Raw genomic sequence first — 23,678 nt, 5'->3', positions numbered from 1 at the left:
AGCTAACTTTTTGGAGAACTTCTAATGGTAAGGAAAGTGCTCAAGCCTTCTCGGTTGTTGTTGTCAAATCACTGCCTAAGACTGCTCAATTGTTGTAAAATCGCAAAAGGAACAATGTTACAATATCATTCTATGTGGCTGACGGGTGGTATTGAAAGAAACCCCACCCCGTTATAGGATGGTTGTTTCACTTTGACATAGATGGCCTCTTTCGTGCCTCTTAAGAAGCAGTGGTCCCCCCTGTCCAAAAAGTAGACATGTAACACGACATGGTGGGACGCCTTGGCCACCTGTGCCTGTAACATCTGTTGACAAATCCTATACTGATCCTGAATATGGTGTGCCACGTTGCAATCTAAAGGCGCTAGGATAGTATCAAGGTATCATATAACACCGAGTTGATGCTGCTTATAGTCAGTCTTGGAGAGAATCCTTCCTTGTGTGTCTTAGGGAGTTGGAAGTGCAATGCCGTGAGAGAGGTGGCTGTAGACATAACACTTGATGCGGCGCATAAAGATGCCGTGACCCGGATTCGAACCGGGGTTGCTGCGGCCACAACGCAGAGTACTAACCACTATACGATCACGGCACAGTTGACGAGCCAGGTAGGAGTCGAACCTACAATCTTCTGATCCGTAGTCAGACGCGTTATCCATTGCGCCACTGGCCCTGCACCTGCTTGCTTACTAAGCCTCCACAAAGGTCATTCTAGCTGCAGAAACCAATCGGCACCAGTGCTGCTGTTCCTGAATTAAAGAGCTAACTTTTTGGAGAACTTCTAATGGTAAGGAAAGTGCTCAAGCCTTCTCGGTTGTTGTTGTCAAATCACTGCCTAAGACTGCTCAATTGTTGTAAAATCGCAAAAGGAACAATGTTACAATATCATTCTATGTGGCTGACGGGTGGTATTGAAAGAAACCCCACCCCGTTATAGGATGGTTGTTTCACTTTGACATAGATGGCCTCTTTCGTGCCTCTTAAGAAGCAGTGGTCCCCCCTGTCCAAAAAGTAGACATGTAACACGACATGGTGGGACGCCTTGGCCACCTGTGCCTGTAACATCTGTTGACAAATCCTATACTGATCCTGAATATGGTGTGCCACGTTGCAATCTAAAGGCGCTAGGATAGTATCAAGGTATCATATAACACCGAGTTGATGCTGCTTATAGTCAGTCTTGGAGAGAATCCTTCCTTGTGTGTCTTAGGGAGTTGGAAGTGCAATGCCGTGAGAGAGGTGGCTGTAGACATAACACTTGATGCGGCGCATAAAGATGCCGTGACCCGGATTCGAACCGGGGTTGCTGCGGCCACAACGCAGAGTACTAACCACTATACGATCACGGCACAGTTGACGAGCCAGGTAGGAGTCGAACCTACAATCTTCTGATCCGTAGTCAGACGCGTTATCCATTGCGCCACTGGCCCTGCACCTGCTTGCTTACTAAGCCTCCACAAAGGTCATTCTAGCTGCAGAAACCAATCGGCACCAGTGCTGCTGTTCCTGAATTAAAGAGCTAACTTTTTGGAGAACTTCTAATGGTAAGGAAAGTGCTCAAGCCTTCTCGGTTGTTGTTGTCAAATCACTGCCTAAGACTGCTCAATTGTTGTAAAATCGCAAAAGGAACAATGTTACAATATCATTCTATGTGGCTGACGGGTGGTATTGAAAGAAACCCCACCCCGTTATAGGATGGTTGTTTCACTTTGACATAGATGGCCTCTTTCGTGCCTCTTAAGAAGCAGTGGTCCCCCCTGTCCAAAAAGTAGACATGTAACACGACATGGTGGGACGCCTTGGCCACCTGTGCCTGTAACATCTGTTGACAAATCCTATACTGATCCTGAATATGGTGTGCCACGTTGCAATCTAAAGGCGCTAGGATAGTATCAAGGTATCATATAACACCGAGTTGATGCTGCTTATAGTCAGTCTTGGAGAGAATCCTTCCTTGTGTGTCTTAGGGAGTTGGAAGTGCAATGCCGTGAGAGAGGTGGCTGTAGACATAACACTTGATGCGGCGCATAAAGATGCCGTGACCCGGATTCGAACCGGGGTTGCTGCGGCCACAACGCAGAGTACTAACCACTATACGATCACGGCACAGTTGACGAGCCAGGTAGGAGTCGAACCTACAATCTTCTGATCCGTAGTCAGACGCGTTATCCATTGCGCCACTGGCCCTGCACCTGCACCTGCTTGCTTGCTTACTAAGCCTCCACAAAGGTCATTCTAGCTGCAGAAACCAATCGGCACCAGTGCTGCTGTTCCTGAATTAAAGAGCTAACTTTTTGGAGAACTTCTAATGGTAAGGAAAGTGCTCAAGCCTTCTCGGTTGTTGTTGTCAAATCACTGCCTAAGACTGCTCAATTGTTGTAAAATCGCAAAAGGAACAATGTTACAATATCATTCTATGTGGCTGACGGGTGGTATTGAAAGAAACCCCACCCCGTTATAGGATGGTTGTTTCACTTTGACATAGATGGCCTCTTTCGTGCCTCTTAAGAAGCAGTGGTCCCCCCTGTCCAAAAAGTAGACATGTAACACGACATGGTGGGACGCCTTGGCCACCTGTGCCTGTAACATCTGTTGACAAATCCTATACTGATCCTGAATATGGTGTGCCACGTTGCAATCTAAAGGCGCTAGGATAGTATCAAGGTATCATATAACACCGAGTTGATGCTGCTTATAGTCAGTCTTGGAGAGAATCCTTCCTTGTGTGTCTTGGGGAGTTGGAAGTGCAATGCCGTGAGAGAGGTGGCTGTAGACATAACACTTGATGCGGCGCATAAAGATGCCGTGACCCGGATTCGAACCGGGGTTGCTGCGGCCACAACGCAGAGTACTAACCACTATACGATCACGGCACAGTTGACGAGCCAGGTAGGAGTCGAACCTACAATCTTCTGATCCGTAGTCAGACGCGTTATCCATTGCGCCACTGGCCCTGCACCTGCTTGCTTACTAAGCCTCCACAAAGGTCATTCTAGCTGCAGAAACCAATCGGCACCAGTGCTGCTGTTCCTGAATTAAAGAGCTAACTTTTTGGAGAACTTCTAATGGTAAGGAAAGTGCTCAAGCCTTCTCGGTTGTTGTTGTCAAATCACTGCCTAAGACTGCTCAATTGTTGTAAAATCGCAAAAGGAACAATGTTACAATATCATTCTATGTGGCTGACGGGTGGTATTGAAAGAAACCCCACCCCGTTATAGGATGGTTGTTTCACTTTGACATAGATGGCCTCTTTCGTGCCTCTTAAGAAGCAGTGGTCCCCCCTGTCCAAAAAGTAGACATGTAACACGACATGGTGGGACGCCTTGGCCACCTGTGCCTGTAACATCTGTTGACAAATCCTATACTGATCCTGAATATGGTGTGCCACGTTGCAATCTAAAGGCGCTAGGATAGTATCAAGGTATCATATAACACCGAGTTGATGCTGCTTATAGTCAGTCTTGGAGAGAATCCTTCCTTGTGTGTCTTAGGGAGTTGGAAGTGCAATGCCGTGAGAGAGGTGGCTGTAGACATAACACTTGATGCGGCGCATAAAGATGCCGTGACCCGGATTCGAACCGGGGTTGCTGCGGCCACAACGCAGAGTACTAACCACTATACGATCACGGCACAGTTGACGAGCCAGGTAGGAGTCGAACCTACAATCTTCTGATCCGTAGTCAGACGCGTTATCCATTGCGCCACTGGCCCTGCACCTGCTTGCTTACTAAGCCTCCACAAAGGTCATTCTAGCTGCAGAAACCAATCGGCACCAGTGCTGCTGTTCCTGAATTAAAGAGCTAACTTTTTGGAGAACTTCTAATGGTAAGGAAAGTGCTCAAGCCTTCTCGGTTGTTGTTGTCAAATCACTGCCTAAGACTGCTCAATTGTTGTAAAATCGCAAAAGGAACAATGTTACAATATCATTCTATGTGGCTGACGGGTGGTATTGAAAGAAACCCCACCCCGTTATAGGATGGTTGTTTCACTTTGACATAGATGGCCTCTTTCGTGCCTCTTAAGAAGCAGTGGTCCCCCCTGTCCAAAAAGTAGACATGTAACACGACATGGTGGGACGCCTTGGCCACCTGTGCCTGTAACATCTGTTGACAAATCCTATACTGATCCTGAATATGGTGTGCCACGTTGCAATCTAAAGGCGCTAGGATAGTATCAAGGTATCATATAACACCGAGTTGATGCTGCTTATAGTCAGTCTTGGAGAGAATCCTTCCTTGTGTGTCTTAGGGAGTTGGAAGTGCAATGCCGTGAGAGAGGTGGCTGTAGACATAACACTTGATGCGGCGCATAAAGATGCCGTGACCCGGATTCGAACCGGGGTTGCTGCGGCCACAACGCAGAGTACTAACCACTATACGATCACGGCACAGTTGACGAGCCAGGTAGGAGTCGAACCTACAATCTTCTGATCCGTAGTCAGACGCGTTATCCATTGCGCCACTGGCCCTGCACCTGCTTGCTTACTAAGCCTCCACAAAGGTCATTCTAGCTGCAGAAACCAATCGGCACCAGTGCTGCTGTTCCTGAATTAAAGAGCTAACTTTTTGGAGAACTTCTAATGGTAAGGAAAGTGCTCAAGCCTTCTCGGTTGTTGTTGTCAAATCACTGCCTAAGACTGCTCAATTGTTGTAAAATCGCAAAAGGAACAATGTTACAATATCATTCTATGTGGCTGACGGGTGGTATTGAAAGAAACCCCACCCCGTTATAGGATGGTTGTTTCACTTTGACATAGATGGCCTCTTTCGTGCCTCTTAAGAAGCAGTGGTCCCCCCTGTCCAAAAAGTAGACATGTAACACGACATGGTGGGACGCCTTGGCCACCTGTGCCTGTAACATCTGTTGACAAATCCTATACTGATCCTGAATATGGTGTGCCACGTTGCAATCTAAAGGCGCTAGGATAGTATCAAGGTATCATATAACACCGAGTTGATGCTGCTTATAGTCAGTCTTGGAGAGAATCCTTCCTTGTGTGTCTTAGGGAGTTGGAAGTGCAATGCCGTGAGAGAGGTGGCTGTAGACATAACACTTGATGCGGCGCATAAAGATGCCGTGACCCGGATTCGAACCGGGGTTGCTGCGGCCACAACGCAGAGTACTAACCACTATACGATCACGGCACAGTTGACGAGCCAGGTAGGAGTCGAACCTACAATCTTCTGATCCGTAGTCAGACGCGTTATCCATTGCGCCACTGGCCCTGCACCTGCTTGCTTACTAAGCCTCCACAAAGGTCATTCTAGCTGCAGAAACCAATCGGCACCAGTGCTGCTGTTCCTGAATTAAAGAGCTAACTTTTTGGAGAACTTCTAATGGTAAGGAAAGTGCTCAAGCCTTCTCGGTTGTTGTTGTCAAATCACTGCCTAAGACTGCTCAATTGTTGTAAAATCGCAAAAGGAACAATGTTACAATATCATTCTATGTGGCTGACGGGTGGTATTGAAAGAAACCCCACCCCGTTATAGGATGGTTGTTTCACTTTGACATAGATGGCCTCTTTCGTGCCTCTTAAGAAGCAGTGGTCCCCCCTGTCCAAAAAGTAGACATGTAACACGACATGGTGGGACGCCTTGGCCACCTGTGCCTGTAACATCTGTTGACAAATCCTATACTGATCCTGAATATGGTGTGCCACGTTGCAATCTAAAGGCGCTAGGATAGTATCAAGGTATCATATAACACCGAGTTGATGCTGCTTATAGTCAGTCTTGGAGAGAATCCTTCCTTGTGTGTCTTAGGGAGTTGGAAGTGCAATGCCGTGAGAGAGGTGGCTGTAGACATAACACTTGATGCGGCGCATAAAGATGCCGTGACCCGGATTCGAACCGGGGTTGCTGCGGCCACAACGCAGAGTACTAACCACTATACGATCACGGCACAGTTGACGAGCCAGGTAGGAGTCGAACCTACAATCTTCTGATCCGTAGTCAGACGCGTTATCCATTGCGCCACTGGCCCTGCACCTGCTTGCTTACTAAGCCTCCACAAAGGTCATTCTAGCTGCAGAAACCAATCGGCACCAGTGCTGCTGTTCCTGAATTAAAGAGCTAACTTTTTGGAGAACTTCTAATGGTAAGGAAAGTGCTCAAGCCTTCTCGGTTGTTGTTGTCAAATCACTGCCTAAGACTGCTCAATTGTTGTAAAATCGCAAAAGGAACAATGTTACAATATCATTCTATGTGGCTGACGGGTGGTATTGAAAGAAACCCCACCCCGTTATAGGATGGTTGTTTCACTTTGACATAGATGGCCTCTTTCGTGCCTCTTAAGAAGCAGTGGTCCCCCCTGTCCAAAAAGTAGACATGTAACACGACATGGTGGGACGCCTTGGCCACCTGTGCCTGTAACATCTGTTGACAAATCCTATACTGATCCTGAATATGGTGTGCCACGTTGCAATCTAAAGGCGCTAGGATAGTATCAAGGTATCATATAACACCGAGTTGATGCTGCTTATAGTCAGTCTTGGAGAGAATCCTTCCTTGTGTGTCTTAGGGAGTTGGAAGTGCAATGCCGTGAGAGAGGTGGCTGTAGACATAACACTTGATGCGGCGCATAAAGATGCCGTGACCCGGATTCGAACCGGGGTTGCTGCGGCCACAACGCAGAGTACTAACCACTATACGATCACGGCACAGTTGACGAGCCAGGTAGGAGTCGAACCTACAATCTTCTGATCCGTAGTCAGACGCGTTATCCATTGCGCCACTGGCCCCTAATGGTAAGGAAAGTGCTCAAGCCTTCTCGGTTGTTGTTGTTGTCAAATCACTGCCTAAGACTGCTCAATTGTTGTAAAATCGCAAAAGGAACAATGTTACAATATCATTCTATGTGGCTGACGGGTGGTATTGAAAGAAACCCCACCCCGTTATAGGATGGTTGTTTCACTTTGACATAGATGGCCTCTTTCGTGCCTCTTAAGAAGCAGTGGTCCCCCCTGTCCAAAAAGTAGACATGTAACACGACATGGTGGGACGCCTTGGCCACCTGTGCCTGTAACATCTGTTGACAAATCCTATACTGATCCTGAATATGGTGTGCCACGTTGCAATCTAAAGGCGCTAGGATAGTATCAAGGTATCATATAACACCGAGTTGATGCTGCTTATAGTCAGTCTTGGAGAGAATCCTTCCTTGTGTGTCTTAGGGAGTTGGAAGTGCAATGCCGTGAGAGAGGTGGCTGTAGACATAACACTTGATGCGGCGCATAAAGATGCCGTGACCCGGATTCGAACCGGGGTTGCTGCGGCCACAACGCAGAGTACTAACCACTATACGATCACGGCACAGTTGACGAGCCAGGTAGGAGTCGAACCTACAATCTTCTGATCCGTAGTCAGACGCGTTATCCATTGCGCCACTGGCCCTGCACCTGCTTGCTTACTAAGCCTCCACAAAGGTCATTCTAGCTGCAGAAACCAATCGGCACCAGTGCTGCTGTTCCTGAATTAAAGAGCTAACTTTTTGGAGAACTTCTAATGGTAAGGAAAGTGCTCAAGCCTTCTCGGTTGTTGTTGTCAAATCACTGCCTAAGACTGCTCAATTGTTGTAAAATCGCAAAAGGAACAATGTTACAATATCATTCTATGTGGCTGACGGGTGGTATTGAAAGAAACCCCACCCCGTTATAGGATGGTTGTTTCACTTTGACATAGATGGCCTCTTTCGTGCCTCTTAAGAAGCAGTGGTCCCCCCTGTCCAAAAAGTAGACATGTAACACGACATGGTGGGACGCCTTGGCCACCTGTGCCTGTAACATCTGTTGACAAATCCTATACTGATCCTGAATATGGTGTGCCACGTTGCAATCTAAAGGCGCTAGGATAGTATCAAGGTATCATATAACACCGAGTTGATGCTGCTTATAGTCAGTCTTGGAGAGAATCCTTCCTTGTGTGTCTTAGGGAGTTGGAAGTGCAATGCCGTGAGAGAGGTGGCTGTAGACATAACACTTGATGCGGCGCATAAAGATGCCGTGACCCGGATTCGAACCGGGGTTGCTGCGGCCACAACGCAGAGTACTAACCACTATACGATCACGGCACAGTTGACGAGCCAGGTAGGAGTCGAACCTACAATCTTCTGATCCGTAGTCAGACGCGTTATCCATTGCGCCACTGGCCCTGCACCTGCACCTGCTTGCTTACTAAGCCTCCACAAAGGTCATTCTAGCTGCAGAAACCAATCGGCACCAGTGCTGCTGTTCCTGAATTAAAGAGCTAACTTTTTGGAGAACTTCTAATGGTAAGGAAAGTGCTCAAGCCTTCTCGGTTGTTGTTGTCAAATCACTGCCTAAGACTGCTCAATTGTTGTAAAATCGCAAAAGGAACAATGTTACAATATCATTCTATGTGGCTGACGGGTGGTATTGAAAGAAACCCCACCCCGTTATAGGATGGTTGTTTCACTTTGACATAGATGGCCTCTTTCGTGCCTCTTAAGAAGCAGTGGTCCCCCCTGTCCAAAAAGTAGACATGTAACACGACATGGTGGGACGCCTTGGCCACCTGTGCCTGTAACATCTGTTGACAAATCCTATACTGATCCTGAATATGGTGTGCCACGTTGCAATCTAAAGGCGCTAGGATAGTATCAAGGTATCATATAACACCGAGTTGATGCTGCTTATAGTCAGTCTTGGAGAGAATCCTTCCTTGTGTGTCTTAGGGAGTTGGAAGTGCAATGCCGTGAGAGAGGTGGCTGTAGACATAACACTTGATGCGGCGCATAAAGATGCCGTGACCCGGATTCGAACCGGGGTTGCTGCGGCCACAACGCAGAGTACTAACCACTATACGATCACGGCACAGTTGACGAGCCAGGTAGGAGTCGAACCTACAATCTTCTGATCCGTAGTCAGACGCGTTATCCATTGCGCCACTGGCCCTGCACCTGCTTGCTTACTAAGCCTCCACAAAGGTCATTCTAGCTGCAGAAACCAATCGGCACCAGTGCTGCTGTTCCTGAATTAAAGAGCTAACTTTTTGGAGAACTTCTAATGGTAAGGAAAGTGCTCAAGCCTTCTCGGTTGTTGTTGTCAAATCACTGCCTAAGACTGCTCAATTGTTGTAAAATCGCAAAAGGAACAATGTTACAATATCATTCTATGTGGCTGACGGGTGGTATTGAAAGAAACCCCACCCCGTTATAGGATGGTTGTTTCACTTTGACATAGATGGCCTCTTTCGTGCCTCTTAAGAAGCAGTGGTCCCCCCTGTCCAAAAAGTAGACATGTAACACGACATGGTGGGAGGCCTTGGCCACCTGTGCCTGTAACATCTGTTGACAAATCCTATACTGATCCTGAATATGGTGTGCCACGTTGCAATCTAAAGGCGCTAGGATAGTATCAAGGTATCATATAACACCGAGTTGATGCTGCTTATAGTCAGTCTTGGAGAGAATCCTTCCTTGTGTGTCTTAGGGAGTTGGAAGTGCAATGCCGTGAGAGAGGTGGCTGTAGACATAACACTTGATGCGGCGCATAAAGATGCCGTGACCCGGATTCGAACCGGGGTTGCTGCGGCCACAACGCAGAGTACTAACCACTATACGATCACGGCACAGTTGACGAGCCAGGTAGGAGTCGAACCTACAATCTTCTGATCCGTAGTCAGACGCGTTATCCATTGCGCCACTGGCCCTGCACCTGCTTGCTTACTAAGCCTCCACAAAGGTCATTCTAGCTGCAGAAACCAATCGGCACCAGTGCTGCTGTTCCTGAATTAAAGAGCTAACTTTTTGGAGAACTTCTAATGGTAAGGAAAGTGCTCAAGCCTTCTCGGTTGTTGTTGTCAAATCACTGCCTAAGACTGCTCAATTGTTGTAAAATCGCAAAAGGAACAATGTTACAATATCATTCTATGTGGCTGACGGGTGGTATTGAAAGAAACCCCACCCCGTTATAGGATGGTTGTTTCACTTTGACATAGATGGCCTCTTTCGTGCCTCTTAAGAAGCAGTGGTCCCCCCTGTCCAAAAAGTAGACATGTAACACGACATGGTGGGACGCCTTGGCCACCTGTGCCTGTAACATCTGTTGACAAATCCTATACTGATCCTGAATATGGTGTGCCACGTTGCAATCTAAAGGCGCTAGGATAGTATCAAGGTATCATATAACACCGAGTTGATGCTGCTTATAGTCAGTCTTGGAGAGAATCCTTCCTTGTGTGTCTTAGGGAGTTGGAAGTGCAATGCCGTGAGAGAGGTGGCTGTAGACATAACACTTGATGCGGCGCATAAAGATGCCGTGACCCGGATTCGAACGGGGGTTGCTGCAGCCACAACGCAGAGTACTAACCACTATACGATCACGGCACAGTTGACGAGCCAGGTAGGAGTCGAACCTACAATCTTCTGATCCGTAGTCAGACGCGTTATCCATTGCGCCACTGGCCCTGCACCTGCTTGCTTACTAAGCCTCCACAAAGGTCATTCTAGCTGCAGAAACCAATCGGCACCAGTGCTGCTGTTCCTGAATTAAAGAGCTAACTTTTTGGAGAACTTCTAATGGTAAGGAAAGTGCTCAAGCCTTCTCGGTTGTTGTTGTCAAATCACTGCCTAAAGCCCCGTACACACGTACCGATGGTCGGCTTACAAATGTTCCTCTTTTCTCCCCGGGATGTCGGTGTCTGCTGAAAAGTGCAAAGACAGCACAAGGACAGCACAAGAATTTTGTCCGCCGACTGCAGAAGTGATGTCATGTAATGGTTAACTTTCCCTGTGTTTTCTATTTTCTGAGCATGCCCAGTCTTGCAAATCTGCGGTCTGTCGGCCGAATTGTGTACTGACAGGCGAATAATCGTCCGTTCTGGTGTCGGCATACAAATATTTTCATGTTTGCACGAAAGACTTTTGTCCGCGGATTGTGCGCAGACATCTGTCGGAGGCACCATACTAACACGCGTACAATCGGCAGATCCTTCGTCCACCGACGTTTGTATGCCGACGATCGGTACGTGTGTACGGGCCTTAAGACTGCTCAATTGTTGTAAAATCGCAAAAGGAACAATGTTACAATATCATTCTATGTGGCTGACGGGTGGTATTGAAAGAAACCCCACCCCGTTATAGGATGGTTGTTTCACTTTGACATAGATGGCCTCTTTCGTGCCTCTTAAGAAGCAGTGGTCCCCCCTGTCCAAAAAGTAGACATGTAACACGACATGGTGGGACGCCTTGGCCACCTGTGCCTGTAACATCTGTTGACAAATCCTATACTGATCCTGAATATGGTGTGCCACGTTGCAATCTAAAGGCGCTAGGATAGTATCAAGGTATCATATAACACCGAGTTGATGCTGCTTATAGTCAGTCTTGGAGAGAATCCTTCCTTGTGTGTCTTAGGGAGTTGGAAGTGCAATGCCGTGAGAGAGGTGGCTGTAGACATAACACTTGATGCGGCGCATAAAGATGCCGTGACCCGGATTCGAACCGGGGTTGCTGCGGCCACAACGCAGAGTACTAACCACTATACGATCACGGCACAGTTGACGAGCCAGGTAGGAGTCGAACCTACAATCTTCTGATCCGTAGTCAGACGCGTTATCCATTGCGCCACTGGCCCTGCACCTGCTTGCTTACTAAGCCTCCACAAAGGTCATTCTAGCTGCAGAAACCAATCGGCACCAGTGCTGCTGTTCCTGAATTAAAGAGCTAACTTTTTGGAGAACTTCTAATGGTAAGGAAAGTGCTCAAGCCTTCTCGGTTGTTGTTGTCAAATCACTGCCTAAGACTGCTCAATTGTTGTAAAATCGCAAAAGGAGCAATGTTACAATATCATTCTATGTGGCTGACGGGTGGTATTGAAAGAAACCCCACCCCGTTATAGGATGGTTGTTTCACTTTGACATAGATGGCCTCTTTCGTGCCTCTTAAGAAGCAGTGGTCCCCCCTGTCCAAAAAGTAGACATGTAACACGACATGGTGGGACGCCTTGGCCACCTGTGCCTGTAACATCTGTTGACAAATCCTATACTGATCCTGAATATGGTGTGCCACGTTGCAATCTAAAGGCGCTAGGATAGTATCAAGGTATCATATAACACCGAGTTGATGCTGCTTATAGTCAGTCTTGGAGAGAATCCTTCCTTGTGTGTCTTAGGGAGTTGGAAGTGCAATGCCGTGAGAGAGGTGGCTGTAGACATAACACTTGATGCGGCGCATAAAGATGCCGTGACCCGGATTCGAACCGGGGTTGCTGCGGCCACAACGCAGAGTACTAACCACTATACGATCACGGCACAGTTGACGAGCCAGGTAGGAGTCGAACCTACAATCTTCTGATCCGTAGTCAGACGCGTTATCCATTGCGCCACTGGCCCTGCACCTGCACCTGCACCTGCACCTGCTTGCTTACTAAGCCTCCACAAAGGTCATTCTAGCTGCAGAAACCAATCGGCACCAGTGCTGCTGTTCCTGAATTAAATAGCTAACTTTTTGGAGAACTTCTAATGGTAAGGAAAGTGCTCAAGCCTTCTCGGTTGTTGTTGTCAAATCACTGCCTAAGACTGCTCAATTGTTGTAAAATCGCAAAAGGAACAATGTTACAATATCATTCTATGTGGCTGACGGGTGGTATTGAAAGAAACCCCACCCCGTTATAGGATGGTTGTTTCACTTTGACATAGATGGCCTCTTTCGTGCCTCTTAAGAAGCAGTGGTCCCCCCTGTCCAAAAAGTAGACATGTAACACGACATGGTGGGACGCCTTGGCCACCTGTGCCTGTAACATCTGTTGACAAATCCTATACTGATCCTGAATATGGTGTGCCACGTTGCAATCTAAAGGCGCTAGGATAGTATCAAGGTATCATATAACACCGAGTTGATGCTGCTTATAGTCAGTCTTGGAGAGAATCCTTCCTTGTGTGTCTTAGGGAGTTGGAAGTGCAATGCCGTGAGAGAGGTGGCTGTAGACATAACACTTGATGCGGCGCATAAAGATGCCGTGACCCGGATTCGAACCGGGGTTGCTGCGGCCACAACGCAGAGTACTAACCACTATACGATCACGGCACAGTTGACGAGCCAGGTAGGAGTCGAACCTACAATCTTCTGATCCGTAGTCAGACGCGTTATCCATTGCGCCACTGGCCCTGCACCTGCTTGCTTACTAGGCCTCCACAAAGGTCATTCTAGCTGCAGAAACCAATCGGCACCAGTGCTGCTGTTCCTGAATTAAAGAGCTAACTTTTTGGAGAACTTCTAATGGTAAGGAAAGTGCTCAAGCCTTCTCGGTTGTTGTTGTCAAATCACTGCCTAAGACTGCTCAATTGTTGTAAAATCGCAAAAGGAACAATGTTACAATATCATTCTATGTGGCTGACGGGTGGTATTGAAAGAAACCCCACCCCGTTATAGGATGGTTGTTTCACTTTGACATAGATGGCCTCTTTCGTGCCTCTTAAGAAGCAGTGGTCCCCCCTGTCCAAAAAGTAGACATGTAACACGACATGGTGGGACGCCTTGGCCACCTGTGCCTGTAACATCTGTTGACAAATCCTATACTGATCCTGAATATGGTGTGCCACGTTGCAATCTAAAGGCGCTAGGATAGTATCAAGGTATCATATAACACCGAGTTGATGCTGCTTATAGTCAGTCTTGGAGAGAATCCTTCCTTGTGTGTCTTAGGGAGTTGGAAGTGCAATGCCGTGAGAGAGGTGGCTGTAGACATAACACTTGATGCGGCGCATAAAGATGCCGTGACCCGGATTCGAACCGGGGTTGCTGCGGCCACAACGCAGAGTACTAACCACTATACGATCACGGCACAGTTGACGAGCCAGGTAGGAGTCGAACCTACAATCTTCTGATCCGTAGTCAGACGCGTTATCCATTGCGCCACTGGCCCTGCACCTGCTTGCTTACTAAGCCTCCACAAAGGTCATTCTAGCTGCAGAAACCAATCGGCACCAGTGCTGCTGTTCCTGAATTAAAGAGCTAACTTTTTGGAGAACTTCTAATGGTAAGGAAAGTGCTCAAGCCTTCTCGGTTGTTGTTGTCAAATCATTGCCTAAGACTGCTCAATTGTTGTAAAATCGCAAAAGGAACAATGTTACATTATCATTCTATGTGGCTGACGGGTGGTATTGAAAGAAACCCCACCCCGTTATAGGATGGTTGTTTCACTTTGACATAGATGGCCTCTTTCGTGCCTCTTAAGAAGCAGTGGTCCCCCCTGTCCAAAAAGTAGACATGTAACACGACATGGTGGGACGCCTTGGCCACCTGTGCCTGTAACATCTGTTGACAAATCCTATACTGATCCTGAATATGGTGTGCCACGTTGCAATCTAAAGGCGCTAGGATAGTATCAAGGTATCATATAACACCGAGTTGATGCTGCTTATAGTCAGTCTTGGAGAGAATCCTTCCTTGTGTGTCTTAGGGAGTTGGAAGTGCAATGCCGTGAGAGAGGTGGCTGTAGACATAACACTTGATGCGGCGCATAAAGATGCCGTGACCCGGATTCGAACCGGGGTTGCTGCGGCCACAACGCAGAGTACTAACCACTATACGATCACGGCACAGTTGACGAGCCAGGTAGGAGTCGAACCTACAATCTTCTGATCCGTAGTCAGACGCGTTATCCATTGCGCCACTGGCCCTGCACCTGCTTGCTTACTAAGCCTCCACAAAGGTCATTCTAGCTGCAGAAACCAATCGGCACCAGTGCTGCTGTTCCTGAATTAAAGAGCTAACTTTTTGGAGAACTTCTAATGGTAAGGAAAGTGCTCAAGCCTTCTCGGTTGTTGTTGTCAAATCACTGCCTAAGACTGCTCAATTGTTGTAAAATCGCAAAAGGAACAATGTTACAATATCATTCTATGTGGCTGACGGGTGGTATTGAAAGAAACCCCACCCCGTTATAGGATGGTTGTTTCACTTTGACATAGATGGCCTCTTTCGTGCCTCTTAAGAAGCAGTGGTCCCCCCTGTCCAAAAAGTAGACATGTAACACGACATGGTGGGACGCCTTGGCCACCTGTGCCTGTAACATCTGTTGACAAATCCTATACTGATCCTGAATATGGTGTGCCACGTTGCAATTTAAAGGCGCTAGGATAGTATCAAGGTATCATATAACACCGAGTTGATGCTGCTTATAGTCAGTCTTGGAGAGAATCCTTCCTTGTGTGTCTTAGGGAGTTGGAAGTGCAATGCCGTGAGAGAGGTGGCTGTAGACATAACACTTGATGCGGCGCATAAAGATGCCGTGACCCGGATTCGAACCGGGGTTGCTGCGGCCACAACGCAGAGTACTAACCACTATACGATCACGGCACAGTTGACGAGCCAGGTAGGAGTCGAACCTACAATCTTCTGATCCGTAGTCAGACGCGTTATCCATTGCGCCACTGGCCCTGCACCTGCTTGCTTACTAAGCCTCCACAAAGGTCATTCTAGCTGCAGAAACCAATCGGCACCAGTGCTGCTGTTCCTGAATTAAAGAGCTAACTTTTTGGAGAACTTCTAATGGTAAGGAAAGTGCTCAAGCCTTCTCGGTTGTTGTTGTCAAATCACTGCCTAAGACTGCTCAATTGTTGTAAAATCGCAAAAGGAACAATGTTACAATATCATTCTATGTGGCTGACGGGTGGTATTGAAAGAAACCCCACCCCGTTATAGGATGGTTGTTTCACTTTGACATAGATGGCCTCTTTCGTGCCTCTTAAGAAGCAGTGGTCCCCCCTGTCCAAAAAGTAGACATGTAACACGACATGGTGGGACGCCTTGGCCACCTGTGCCTGTAACATCTGTTGACAAATCCTATACTGATCCTGAATATGGTGTGCCACGTTGCAATCTAAAGGCGCTAGGATAGTATCAAGGTATCATATAACACCGAGTTGATGCTGCTTATAGTCAGTCTTGGAGAGAATCCTTCCTTGTGTGTCTTAGGGAGTTGGAAGTGCAATGCCGTGAGAGAGGTGGCTGTAGACATAACACTTGATGCGGCGCATAAAGATGCCGTGACCCGGATTCAAACCGGGGTTGCTGCGGCCACAACGCAGAGTACTAACCACTATACGATCACGGCACAGTTGACGAGCCAGGTAGGAGTCGAACCTACAATCTTCTGATCCGTAGTCAGACGCGTTATCCATTGCGCCACTGGCCCTGCACCTGCTTGCTTACTAAGCCTCCACAAAGGTCATTCTAGCTGCAGAAACCAATCGGCACCAGTGCTGCTGTTCCTGAATTAAAGAGCTAACTTTTTGGAGAACTTCTAATGGTAAGGAAAGTGCTCAAGCCTTCTCGGTTGTTGTTGTCAAATCACTGCCTAAGACTGCTCAATTGTTGTAAAATCGCAAAAGGAACAATGTTACAATATCATTCTATGTGGCTGACGGGTGGTATTGAAAGAAACCCCACCCCGTTATAGGATGGTTGTTTCACTTTGACATAGATGGCCTCTTTCGTGCCTCTTAAGAAGCAGTGGTCCCCCCTGTCCAAAAAGTAGACATGTAACACGACATGGTGGGACGCCTTGGCCACCTGTGCCTGTAACATCTGTTGACAAATCCTATACTGATCCTGAATATGGTGTGCCACGTTGCAATCTAAAGGCGCTAGGATAGTATCAAGGTATCATATAACACCGAGTTGATGCTGCTTATAGTCAGTCTTGGAGAGAATCCTTCCTTGTGTGTCTTAGGGAGTTGGAAGTGCAATGCCGTGAGAGAGGTGGCTGTAGACATAACACTTGATGCGGCGCATAAAGATGCCGTGACCCGGATTCGAACCGGGGTTGCTGCGGCCACAACGCAGAGTACTAACCACTATACGATCACGGCACAGTTGACGAGCCAGGTAGGAGTCGAACCTACAATCTTCTGATCCGTAGTCAGACGCGTTATCCATTGCGCCACTGGCCCTGCACCTGCTTGCTTACTAAGCCTCCACAAAGGTCATTCTAGCTGCAGAAACCAATCGGCACCAGTGCTGCTGTTCCTGAATTAAAGAGCTAACTTTTTGGAGAACTTCTAATGGTAAGGAAAGTGCTCAAGCCTTCTCGGTTGTTGTTGTCAAATCACTGCCTAAGACTGCTCAATTGTTGTAAAATCGCAAAAGGAACAATGTTACAATATCATTCTATGTGGCTGACGGGTGGTATTGAAAGAAACCCCACCCCGTTATAGGATGGTTGTTTCACTTTGACATAGATGGCCTCTTTCGTGCCTCTTAAGAAGCAGTGGTCCCCCCTGTCCAAAAAGTAGACATGTAACACGACATGGTGGGACGCCTTGGCCACCTGTGCCTGTAACATCTGTTGACAAATCCTATACTGATCCTGAATATGGTGTGCCACGTTGCAATCTAAAGGCGCTAGGATAGTATCAAGGTATCATATAACACCGAGTTGATGCTGCTTATAGTCAGTCTTGGAGAGAATCCTTCCTTGTGTGTCTTAGGGAGTTGGAAGTGCAATGCCGTGAGAGAGGTGGCTGTAGACATAACACTTGATGCGGCGCATAAAGATGCCGTGACCCGGATTCGAACCGGGGTTGCTGCGGCCACAACACAGAGTACTAACCACTATACGATCACGGCACAGTTGACGAGCCAGGTAGGAGTCGAACCTACAATCTTCTGATCCGTAGTCAGACGCGTTATCCATTGCGCCACTGGCCCTGCACCTGCTTGCTTACTAAGCCTCCACAAAGGTCATTCTAGCTGCAGAAACCAATCGGCACCAGTGCTGCTGTTCCTGAATTAAAGAGCTAACTTTTTGGAGAACTTCTAATGGTAAGGAAAGTGCTCAAGCCTTCTCGGTTGTTGTTGTCAAATCACTGCCTAAGACTGCTCAATTGTTGTAAAATCGCAAAAGGAACAATGTTACAATATCATTCTATGTGGCTGACGGGTGGTATTGAAAGAAACCCCACCCCGTTATAGGATGGTTGTTTCACTTTGACATAGATGGCCTCTTTCGTGCCTCTTAAGAAGCAGTGGTCCCCCCTGTCCAAAAAGTAGACATGTAACACGACATGGTGGGACGCCTTGGCCACCTGTGCCTGTAACATCTGTTGACAAATCCTATACTGATCCTGAATATGGTGTGCCACGTTGCAATCTAAAGGCGCTAGGATAGTATCAAGGTATCATATAACACCGAGTTGATGCTGCTTATAGTCAGTCTTGGAGAGAATCCTTCCTTGTGTGTCTTAGGGAGTTGGAAGTGCAATGCCGTGAGAGAGGTGGCTGTAGACATAACACTTGATGCGGCGCATAAAGATGCCGTGACCCGGATTCGAACCGGGGTTGCTGCGGCCACAACGCAGAGTACTAACCACTATACGATCACGGCACAGTTGACGAGCCAGGTAGGAGTCGAACCTACAATCTTCTGATCCGTAGTCAGACGCGTTATCCATTGCGCCACTGGCCCTGCACCTGCTTGCTTACTAAGCCTCCACAAAGGTCATTCTAGCTGCAGAAACCAATCGGCACCAGTGCTGCTGTTCCTGAATTAAAGAGCTAACTTTTTGGAGAACTTCTAATGGTAAGGAAAGTGCTGAAGCCTTCTCGGTTGTTGTTGTCAAATCACTGCCTAAGACTGCTCAATTGTTGTAAAATCGCAAAAGGAACAATGTTACAATATCATTCTATGTGGCTGACGGGTGGTATTGAAAGAAACCCCACCCCGTTATAGGATGGTTGTTTCACTATGACATAGATGGCCTCTTTCGTGCCTCTTAAGAAGCAGTGGTCCCCCCTGTCCAAAAAGTAGACATGTAACACGACATGGTGGGACGCCTTGGCCACCTGTGCCTGTAACATCTGTTGACAAATCCTATACTGATCCTGAATATGGTGTGCCACGTTGCAATCTAAAGGCGCTAGGATAGTATCAAGGTATCATATAACACCGAGTTGATGCTGCTTATAGTCAGTCTTGGAGAGAATCCTTCCTTGTGTGTCTTGGGGAGTTGGAAGTGCAATGCCGTGAGAGAGGTGGCTGTAGACATAACACTTGATGCGGCGCATAAAGATGCCGTGACCCGGATTCGAACCGGGGTTGCTGCGGCCACAACGCAGAGTACTAACCACTATACGATCACGGCACAGTTGACGAGCCAGGTAGGAGTCGAACCTACAATCTTCTGATCCGTAGTCAGACGGGTTATCCATTGCGCCACTGGCCCTGCACCTGCTTGCTTACTAAGCCTCCACAAAGGTCATTCTAGCTGCAGAAACCAATCGGCACCAGTGCTGCTGTTCCTGAATTAAAGAGCTAACTTTTTGGAGAACTTCTAATGGTAAGGAAAGTGCTCAAGCCTTCTCGGTTGTTGTTGTCAAATCACTGCCTAAGACTGCTCAATTGTTGTAAAATCGCAAAAGGAACAATGTTACAATATCATTCTATGTGGCTGACGGGTGGTATTGAAAGAAACCCCACCCCGTTATAGGATGGTTGTTTCACTTTGATATAGATGGCCTCTTTCGTGCCTCTTAAGAAGCAGTGGTCCCCCCTGTCCAAAAAGTAGACATGTAACACGACATGGTGGGACGCCTTGGCCACCTGTGCCTGTAACATCTGTTGACAAATCCTATACTGATCCTGAATATGGTGTGCCACGTTGCAATCTAAAGGCGCTAGGATAGTATCAAGGTATCATATAACACCGAGTTGATGCTGCTTATAGTCAGTCTTGGAGAGAATCCTTCCTTGTGTGTCTTAGGGAGTTGGAAGTGCAATGCCGTGAGAGAGGTGGCTGTAGACATAACACTTGATGCGGCGCATAAAGATGCCGTGACCCGGATTCGAACCGGGGTTGCTGCGGCCACAACGCAGAGTACTAACCACTATACGATCACGGCACAGTTGATGAGCCAGGTAGGAGTCGAACCTACAATCTTCTGATCCGTAGTCAGACGCGTTATCCATTGCGCCACTGGCCCTGCACCTGCTTGCTTACTAAGCCACCACAAAGGTCATTCTAGCTGCAGAAACCAATCGGCACCAGTGCTGCTGTTCCTGAATTAAAGAGCTAACTTTTTGGAGAACTTCTAATGGTAAGGAAAGTGCTGAAGCCTTCTCGGTTGTTGTTGTCAAATCACTGCCTAAGACTGCTCAATTGTTGTAAAATCGCAAAAGGAACAATGTTACAATATCATTCTATGTGGCTGACGGGTGGTATTGAAAGAAACCCCACCCCGTTATAGGATGGTTGTTTCACTTTGACATAGATGGCCTCTTTCGTGCCTCTTAAGAAGCAGTGGTCCCCCCTGTCCAAAAAGTAGACATGTAACACGACATGGTGGGACGCCTTGGCCACCTGTGCCTGTAACATCTGTTGACAAATCCTATACTGATCCTGAATATGGTGTGCCACGTTGCAATCTAAAGGCGCTAGGATAGTATCAAGGTATCATATAACACCGAGTTGATGCTGCTTATAGTCAGTCTTGGAGAGAATCCTTCCTTGTGTGTCTTAGGGAGTTGGAAGTGCAATGCCGTGAGAGAGGTGGCTGTAGACATAACACTTGATGCGGCGCATAAAGATGCCGTGACCCGGATTCGAACCGGGGTTGCTGCGGCCACAACGCAGAGTACTAACCACTATACGATCACGGCACAGTTGACGAGCCAGGTAGGAGTCGAACCTACAATCTTCTGATCCGTAGTCAGACGCGTTATCCATTGCGCCACTGGCCCTGCACCTGCTTGCTTACTAAGCCTCCACAAAGGTCATTCTAGCTGCAGAAACCAATCGGCACCAGTGCTGCTGTTCCTGAATTAAAGAGCTAACTTTTTGGAGAACTTCTAATGGTAAGGAAAGTGCTCAAGCCTTCTCGGTTGTTGTTGTCAAATCACTGCCTAAGACTGCTCAATTGTTGTAAAATCGCAAAAGGAACAATGTTACAATATCATTCTATGTGGCTGACGGGTGGTATTGAAAGAAACCCCACCCCGTTATAGGATGGTTGTTTCACTTTGACATAGATGGCCTCTTTCGTGCCTCTTAAGAAGCAGTGGTCCCCCCCCTGTCCAAAAAGTAGACATGTAACACGCCTTGGCCACCTGTGCCTGTAACATCTGTTGACAAATCCTATACTGATCCTGAATATGGTGTGCCACGTTGCAATCTAAAGGCGCTAGGATAGTATCAAGGTATCATATAACACCGAGTTGATGCTGCTTATAGTCAGTCTTGGAGAGAATCCTTCCTTGTGTGTCTTAGGGAGTTGGAAGTGCAATGCCGTGAGAGAGGTGGCTGTAGACATAACACTTGATGCGGCGCATAAAGATGCCGTGACCCGGATTCGAACCGGGGTTGCTGCGGCCACAACGCAGAGTACTAACCACTATACGATCACGGCACAGTTGACGAGCCAGGTAGGAGTCGAACCTACAATCTTCTGATCCGTAGTCAGACGCGTTATCCATTGCGCCACTGGCCCTGCACCTGCTTGCTTACTAAGCCTCCACAAAGGTCATTCTAGCTGCAGAAACCAATCGGCACCAGTGCTGCTGTTCCTGAATTAAAGAGCTAACTTTTTGGAGAACTTCTAATGGTAAGGAAAGTGCTCAAGCCTTCTCGGTTGTTGTTGTCAAATCACTGCCTAAGACTGCTCAATTGTTGTAAAATCGCAAAAGGAACAATGTTACAATATCATTCTATGTGGCTGACGGGTGGTATTGAAAGAAACCCCACCCCGTTATAGGATGGTTGTTTCACTTTGATATAGATGGCCTCTTTCGTGCCTCTTAAGAAGCAGTGGTCCCCCCTGTCCAAAAAGTAGACATGTAACACGACATGGTGGGACGCCTTGGCCACCTGTGCCTGTAACATCTGTTGACAAATCCTATACTGATCCTGAATATGGTGTGCCACGTTGCAATCTAAAGGCGCTAGGATAGTATCAAGGTATCATATAACACCGAGTTGATGCTGCTTATAGTCAGTCTTGGAGAGAATCCTTCCTTGTGTGTCTTAGGGAGTTGGAAGTGCAATGCCGTGAGAGAGGTGGCTGTAGACATAACACTTGATGCGGCGCATAAAGATGCCGTGACCCGGATTCGAACCGGGGTTGCTGCGGCCACAACGCAGAGTACTAACCACTATACGATCACGGCACAGTTGATGAGCCAGGTAGGAGTCGAACCTACAATCTTCTGATCCGTAGTCAGACGCGTTATCCATTGCGCCACTGGCCCTGCACCTGCTTGCTTACTAAGCCTCCACAAAGGTCATTCTAGCTGCAGAAACCAATCGGCACCAGTGCTGCTGTTCCTGAATTAAAGAGCTAACTTTTTGGAGAACTTCTAATGGTAAGGAAAGTGCTGAAGCCTTCTCGGTTGTTGTTGTCAAATCACTGCCTAAGACTGCTCAATTGTTGTAAAATCGCAAAAGGAACAATGTTACAATATCATTCTATGTGGCTGACGGGTGGTATTGAAAGAAACCCCACCCCGTTATAGGATGGTTGTTTCACTTTGACATAGATGGCCTCTTTCGTGCCTCTTAAGAAGCAGTGGTCCCCCCTGTCCAAAAAGTAGACATGTAACACGACATGGTGGGACGCCTTGGCCACCTGTGCCTGTAACATCTGTTGACAAATCCTATACTGATCCTGAATATGGTGTGCCACGTTGCAATCTAAAGGCGCTAGGATAGTATCAAGGTATCATATAACACCGAGTTGATGCTGCTTATAGTCAGTCTTGGAGAGAATCCTTCCTTGTGTGTCTTAGGGAGTTGGAAGTGCAATGCCGTGAGAGAGGTGGCTGTAGACATAACACTTGATGCGGCGCATAAAGATGCCGTGACCCGGATTCGAACCGGGGTTGCTGCGGCCACAACGCAGAGTACTAACCACTATACAATCACGGCACAGTTGATGAGCCAGGTAGGAGTCGAACCTACAATCTTCTGATCCGTAGTCAGACGCGTTATCCATTGCGCCACTGGCCCTGCACCTGCTTGCTTACTAAGCCTCCACAAAGGTCATTCTAGCTGCAGAAACCAATCGGCACCAGTGCTGCTGTTCCTGAATTAAAGAGCTAACTTTTTGGAGAACTTCTAATGGTAAGGAAAGTGCTCAAGCCTTCTCGGTTGTTGTTGTCAAATCACTGCCTAAGACTGCTCAATTGTTGTAAAATCGCAAAAGGAACAATGTTACAATATCATTCTATGTGGCTGACGGGTGGTATTGAAAGAAACCCCACCCCGTTATAGGATGGTTGTTTCACTTTGACATAGATGGCCTCTTTCGTGCCTCTTAAGAAGCAGTGGTCCCCCCCTGTCCAAAAAGTAGACATGTAACACGCCTTGGCCACCTGTGCCTGTAACATCTGTTGACAAATCCTATACTGATCCTGAATATGGTGTGCCACGTTGCAATCTAAAGGCGCTAGGATAGTATCAAGGTATCATATTACACCGAGTTGATGCTGCTTATAGTCAGTCTTGGAGAGAATCCTTCCTTGTGTGTCTTAGGGAGTTGGAAGTGCAATGCCGTGAGAGAGGTGGCTGTAGACATAACACTTGATGCGGCGCATAAAGATGCCGTGACCCGGATTCGAACCGGGGTTGCTGCGGCCACAACGCAGAGTACTAACCACTATACGATCACGGCACAGTTGACGAGCCAGGTAGGAGTCGAACCTACAATCTTCTGATCCGTAGTCAGACGCGTTA

This window comes from Pelophylax lessonae (assembly GCF_965119305.1).
Source record: "Pelophylax lessonae genome assembly, chromosome: 4".
In the NCBI taxonomy this organism is placed as follows: domain Eukaryota; kingdom Metazoa; phylum Chordata; class Amphibia; order Anura; family Ranidae; genus Pelophylax; species Pelophylax lessonae.
The sequence above is the reverse complement of the archived record's forward strand: the minus strand, read 5'-3'. Positions refer to the sequence as shown.